This window comes from Orcinus orca, chromosome 16 (genome assembly GCF_937001465.1).
Source record: "Orcinus orca chromosome 16, mOrcOrc1.1, whole genome shotgun sequence".
NCBI lineage: Eukaryota > Metazoa > Chordata > Mammalia > Artiodactyla > Delphinidae > Orcinus > Orcinus orca.
In genome coordinates, this window is record NC_064574.1 from 66,583,688 (window position 1) to 66,590,073 (window position 6,386).

Sequence of the window (6,386 nt, forward strand, 5' to 3'; positions counted from 1 at the left end):
CGTCGTCCAATCGCTTCTCACCACAGGCCCGCGGTTCGCCCGGGCTCAAGGGCAAGCAGCCAATGGAGACTCCGAAGGAAACAAAGGAGGCGGGAAAAGGAGAAGGGGTGCGGCCGAAGACCCCGCCCCCTCCTCTGCTTTGAGCCACTTCTGGGCGTGCGTTCGGGTTGCTGGGGTGTAGAGGTGGCGGCCTCCGCGGCCCCTTTGATGGATGTCCAGCCGATGGACGGGCTGCGTGGGTGTGAGGGGCAGGAGTCCGGCCTCCGAGCAGTGGGCGGTTGCGGACGGGAGGCGCGAGGAGTGCCGGGACACCGAGGTCCGCTGCCCTGCCGGCCCCTACTGGTCTTTTGACTCCCAGGTTTGCTCTGCTTAATGCGGGGAAATTGAGGGTCGGTCGGAAGTTTAGAGCAGTTAGCTGTTTTTTCCTTGATATCTGAGCCTCTAACCCACTGAGAATTTGTACTCACTCCCCCTGAAATGGTGGGCCTCAGACCTACCTGAGTATCTGGGGGCAGGAAGGGGTGCAGTTGAAGCTAACTGCACAGTTAAACATCTGAAGTCATGACGTTACACCTGGAAAGAAGAGAATGCAGCCCGAGCACTTGATGGCCAGCAGGGCAGTGAACGCTGTTCTCCACAGACAGTAACAAAATAAATACGGCTCATGGGTTGTGGCTTTTACCATCATCGTGCAGACAAAGCACAGAAATTCTAAAGTAGGGTGACAGACCAGAAGGTCAATGTTCTCAGCCTTGATGTAATGGTAAAGGTACGGCTGACAGAAGACAGCTTAGAGTAGAATGCCAGCCAATAAACGTGGAAGAGGTAATAAAAGAGGAATGGTAAACTCACAAATCCTTTTCTTCTGAATCCAGGTATACTAAAAGGTAAAATGTAATTGATCTACTTTTTATTGCTAGGTTAAGAAAGAAGCTAGGTCCCCTGTGTAGCTTGTACTGCCCTGCTTGTCAATATTCTGGTAGAGATATTATTAGCCCAGAGCCAAAAGACAGTAACTAAAACCAACTATCTTAATTTACAAGTAAGTCACTACAGAGAAAGCTCTTTGGAAAGAGAGATGATTGGATTTAGGATTTGCTGATGGTGATTTGTGGAAGCTGAAGGGCTGGAATCATGCCTCTGACCTTCAAGAGACTCATCTTTCACAGCCACTAATCTGCAAGATTGAAAGTGCTTTTTCTCCATGGCAAAACTCCTTTTGACTCCAGGTCAAATGGGAAACTGTATTGAAATGCCCTTTAACATTCTTCAAAAAACAAACACAAAACAACAACGAAAAAGAACAGTCTGGAGAATTAAAGTTATTGATGATTTTAAATGGCAATCCACCCCCCCCCACAAAACCCCACATACCAGACTTTATGCCTTTTAGTATTAGTGTGTTCTTTTTAAGGACACTATTTGGAGAAACTTTTTTCCCCCTGCAAAAGCATGAACAAAAATTGCACTGAAAAAGACAAGTTAGCTTCCAGTGCTAAAAACCCTGCTTTGGAGGGGTTTCCATCATTCTTTTAGAGTCTATAGTCATAGCTGAGAAGCAATCATAAGCAGCCTCTTCAGCAACATTATTATTTGGTTTAGTAATAGGTTAGTGAATAACAACCCAAGCTGATTCTAAAAGGAGGGTTTTGGGTTTCATTTAATAATTCACCAGTATTTTGTGCACCTGCCCACCCTAATCATTACACCATTTTGCTACTTTTAAACTCTTCTGTATAAAACATTTTGTGTTACAGAAGAACCAGTTTCAGAAATCCTTTATTCCTGGTTGTAAAGATACACTATTCTTGTTCTTTGGTGTTTTGTTGCTATAGTAAAATCAGGTAAGGAGAGTTTTTAGATAGTAGTGTTGGCTTTAAAAAGATTCTTAAGTGGTGATTTTCAGTTTGATACCTACTGAAATAAGTGTTTATTACGATGAAAATAATCTAAAGCAAAATATTGCTAGTTCCTTTTGCGGATAGAAATAAGGAAGATTTTTACTTCCTCCTCTCAATATATATAAACAGAAGTTTAGGCTATGGAGTTTTTTGTAATGTTATTAAAACCTTATATTCACCATATATATATATATATCACATAAACCTTATGTTTCAGGCAGGATGGGTGCTTAACTCAAAATCTTTAAAAAACATTTGAACTCAACTAAGCAAGCTTATGATTCTTTGCAAAATTCTGAGTTTATAAATACCTGCCTTCTGACTTAATGATAGATCAGTTCAGAGGGTGTGGCATGCTTCTTGTTTTAGCATGCCTGAAATAAAACTAAGAAAGAGTGCCTAGATTTTGGTGGGCTAAATTTGTATCTTGGCTTTTGGTTCTACGGACTCCCTTGTTTTTGGCTCTCTTAGTAACCCTGTGGCCTCAGCTTCAATCTTCATTCTCACTTATGCCAAAAAGTAACTCCCTAGAGTGAGGTCTTCAACAGTACTTCCCAGCGTTTTCAAACCTGAGAATTACCTTTAAAGCCAGAAATGTTGGCTGACCTCCACATAATAGTACTTGTATTTTTCAAGAGTTTGAGAATGCATAATGATAACGGTTCAAGTATTTGTATTGTATCATTACAGCAGAATCTACAAACATTTTAAGAAAGCTAGTACACAAATGGGCAAAATATTCTTTATTCTGTTTACAGACAATGCTTGGTCTGCATATGGGTTTCATAACCCTTTTTGATAATTCTAGGGCTCTACTTGCCATAGCATTAAAATCATTCCTGTATCTACCCGATGCAAAATGAAACTCAGGCACGTAGGTAATTTGATCATTTGAGCCAGATACCCACTTCCCCCTTCTAACTTGCTCTCCCTTTCTCTAAGAAATTGGATAATATAGACTGAGGTTCCTGCTTAATTCCCAAGAATTGTTTAAGCAGGTAACATCTCTCGAATTATCTGAATATTTTTGTTTTCTGCTTCAGTAAGATTTTGGAGACCTGCCCATTATAAAACAGGAAAATCATGGTGTTATCTTTTTTTTTTTAAATTAATGAATTTATTTTTGGCTGCATTGGGTCTTCGTTGCTGCATGTGGGCTTTTTCTAGTTGTGGTGAGTGGGCGCTACTCTTCGTTGTGTTGCACGGACTGCTTATTGCAGTGGCTTCTCTTGTTGCGGAGCACGGGCTCTAGGTGCGCGGGCTCAGTAGTTGTGGCTCATGGGTTCCAGAGCGCAGGTTCAGTAGTTGTGGCGCACGGGCTTAGTTGCTCTGTGGCATGGGGGATCTTCCCAGTCCAGGACTTGAACACGTGTCCCCTGCATTGGCAGGTGGATTCTTAACCACTGTGCCGCCAGGGAAGTCCCCATGGTGTTATCTTAAAACTATAGTCAAGATTAAATAAGCAAGATGAATCTATACCTACCTCTTGCTTGGTTAACCTTTTCCTGTTTTCCAGTTGGATAAATCAAGTCCCTGAAAGGGTAAGACAATCTGCCAGATTTAAGAGGAACATTTACATCAGAGCAAGGACCAAAATGTGTTCTTTCTATATCCATCTTAGCTTTGGGCCAAAGTTACATAGAATGTCAGGAGGAGATCAAAAATAAATCTCCCAGTGCAAGTCTGTACTACTGAATGGACAACTTTATGCTAAGATGAAGGGCTTGCAGCTATTCCTTCTCTTTGACACTTGCTAAAGGATGTCACTTCATTGTTTTTTTTCTGTTGTAACCTCCCAAGTAGGGAGGATAATACTGCCATAAACACATCTCCCTGACCACTAGTTAAACATGTCTAAACTCTTGAATATATTTCACTTTTATAAGTTAGAAGAGATACTAAAGATATATTCAAGTAAAGCCACACTCTATGCAAATTAGGGTTCCTGGCAACATCTCACAGATTGTTGAGTGAGTGGATAAGAAAGTAAAGTATTAAATCTCGTTGCGTATTCACAGCTAGTGGTTTTGAACTTTTATTTAAATTAACTAGTGTCCAGTGGAATTTTGCCACTCATCAGTTATTGTATGCAAGCAGTGAATTTTAACCATTTCTTTTTTTTTCTTAAACTAAAGGAAGAAGAATTCCTCTGTGTGGAAAATGGCATTTTAAAATATCAAAACCATTGCTTGGGCATTTTCTAGGATAACATTAGGGGCTGAAATGCTAAATTCTATCTTCAATTTCTACTATGTAAAGGCTTTTTTACACCTGTACAAGATTTCAGAAGTGGCCTTTTACCAAGCGCAGGTGAGATGGAGCCCTTGTTGTCCTTTCACCTTAGGACAGAGTTTCTCCTTCCTCATAGTTGTGCCTTGCTGTGATTTTGCAAGGAGCTGATTCCTCATGAGCTGAAAGAGTTAACTATCAAGAAGAGGTTATCCATGTCCAAGATCCTCTGTTTAACGGCAAAGAGACTTTTGAAAGATTGTCAAAACACAACAGCTTTAGAGTTTAAAGGGTAAGCTTTTGGTTATCTGGAAAATTCCCTTATGTGGAAAAATTAGAATTATTAAGATATTCTATGTTTTGAAATGACCCATGGTCTTCACAAATTTTATTGTAACTCATTACCAATTAGATGTTCAGGATGGATAGAGTTCATGGTCTTAAAAACCCGTATGGTTTATAATGTTACTTGTTTATTACCAACAACAACATCCTTGATCTAATAAGTGTTTTTGCTATTTTGAGATGGCAAACACTAATATCTTAACCTTTCCTAATGAAATTATGTAAAACTGTGCCATGGTCTGTAAACAGGCCGTCACTCTTTGCAGAGGCATGGCTGTGTGCCTTGTGGGGAGACACTGTAGCGTAATGATTGAAAGCACAGACTCTGGGGTCATCTGCCTTGGCTCAAACCCTGGCTCTGTCATTTATTAGCCTGGCAAGTTGCTTAACATATCTGGTCCTCAGTTTCCTTGTAAAGCAGGGATAATAATAGTACCTGCTTCATAGGGTTGTTTTAAGGATTTAATGAAATAATTCATGTAAAAACTTGTTTGCCTAAACACAAAGTGAATGTACACTGTTTTTGAGAGGTAGTATTAGCTGTTATTATTAATATTTCAGTATGTACACCCCCTACAGATACTGGAAGCAATGAGCTTTTTTTTTTTTTTTCAACTGATCAACTTTGGTTACTTCACATTAATTAAAAATTCAGGGGTCATTTTCATCAGTATAAACTAAAATAATCCTATGGTGTTGTTTTTTTTTTTCTCCTAGATGATTTTAATGATTTGGAATGCTCTTAACGACCCGACTGGGTATTTTCACAACAACTGTTAGGCTGACTGCTGTTCCAATATCATAGTTCTGTTTTGTGTGGTGGCCCTTTATATGCAATAGCCTTCCTGCTTCCTTGGCTCCCTTGGAAGTACTATCATGAAGGTGACTGGGTTAGTGGGCTTCACCTGGTGGTATCATTATGTGCTTTTGATAGCACGCTTACCTTTGTTCAGCAAGCCCAGTGTGTACTGTTTGCAGAAATTTTCACTAGATATTTCACCAGTCGGCTAATTATTTAAATTATTTTCACTAGTCGGCTTCAGCTTATTAAAATCAACCAAGTGGCATCACTGGTAGGATCTACCAGTATCCTTTTCTGTGGTCTCATCTCTGATAACATGGAAATTTTGCTCAGTTTTCAGGCCATCACTGTTGTCATGCTATTCTTGCTACTGCCAGCCTTTACATTGGCATGCGCCACGTGAGTCACTTAGAACCTAAAAGAAGCCCTGAGGAAAACCCTTTCTCAGAAACTGAATAGGATCTCCCCTGGACCTCCATCATCTCACTGATGAGACAAATCTTGATCCAGAAAAACTTTTGCCTTTTTCTGACTATGAATTTCTTCCAAGTCTTCCATTTAACCTTCTTCAGTAACTTCATGATGATCTCTGTTGATAATCTCATTCCTAAGGATGTTCTTCCTTCTTCCATAAGGGGCATCAGGCTTTATCTGCCCACAGGTATGTGATGATTCTTCATGTATCTTCCTACAGGGATTAAAGATGTAACTCTTACCTGGCTGAGGAATTAAAAACCTGATTATATCAGTAGTTGGAAAAAATGATTCACATTTATTAAGAGACCCAAAGATTCAGAGTCCCAGAAATTATACAAGATTCTGTAGAAACATAATGGAAAGCAAGAGATTCAAGGAAAAAAGGAAGGAGCACCCAAGAAAGCTGAGCAATGTAAATTTTAAACATTTAGCTTTTCAATTTTGTTCTCCTGAGCTTCCTCATTTAAACCTCCGCACAACTACGGAGGAGAATACATGGCTTCCTGTGAGCCTGTCATTTTGCTTTATCCTGACATTTAAGATTCCTGTGACTGTTACAAAGAAGAAGAGTTACTTGATCATGGATTCCTGAAGCCAGGTTTCAAAAACACTTGGCTAAAAGACTGGAGTCC

The 6,386-nt window shown here is 40.0% G+C and overlaps 1 long non-coding RNA gene across 2 annotated transcripts; it reads left to right on the plus strand.

The window, feature by feature from the left end:
* The first annotated feature begins 102 nt into the window (after positions 1 to 102).
* Positions 103 to 6,152, plus strand: LOC117201006 (uncharacterized). 2 transcript variants are annotated; one of them, XR_004482904.2, is made up of 3 exons: positions 103 to 358; positions 4,037 to 4,422; positions 5,611 to 6,152. It is a non-coding gene; the product is annotated as an uncharacterized LOC117201006 (long non-coding RNA). The 2 variants fall into 2 exon arrangements; XR_007472181.1 differs by having other exon boundaries at positions 4,037 to 4,211.
* Positions 6,153 to 6,386: the final 234 nt, after the last annotated feature.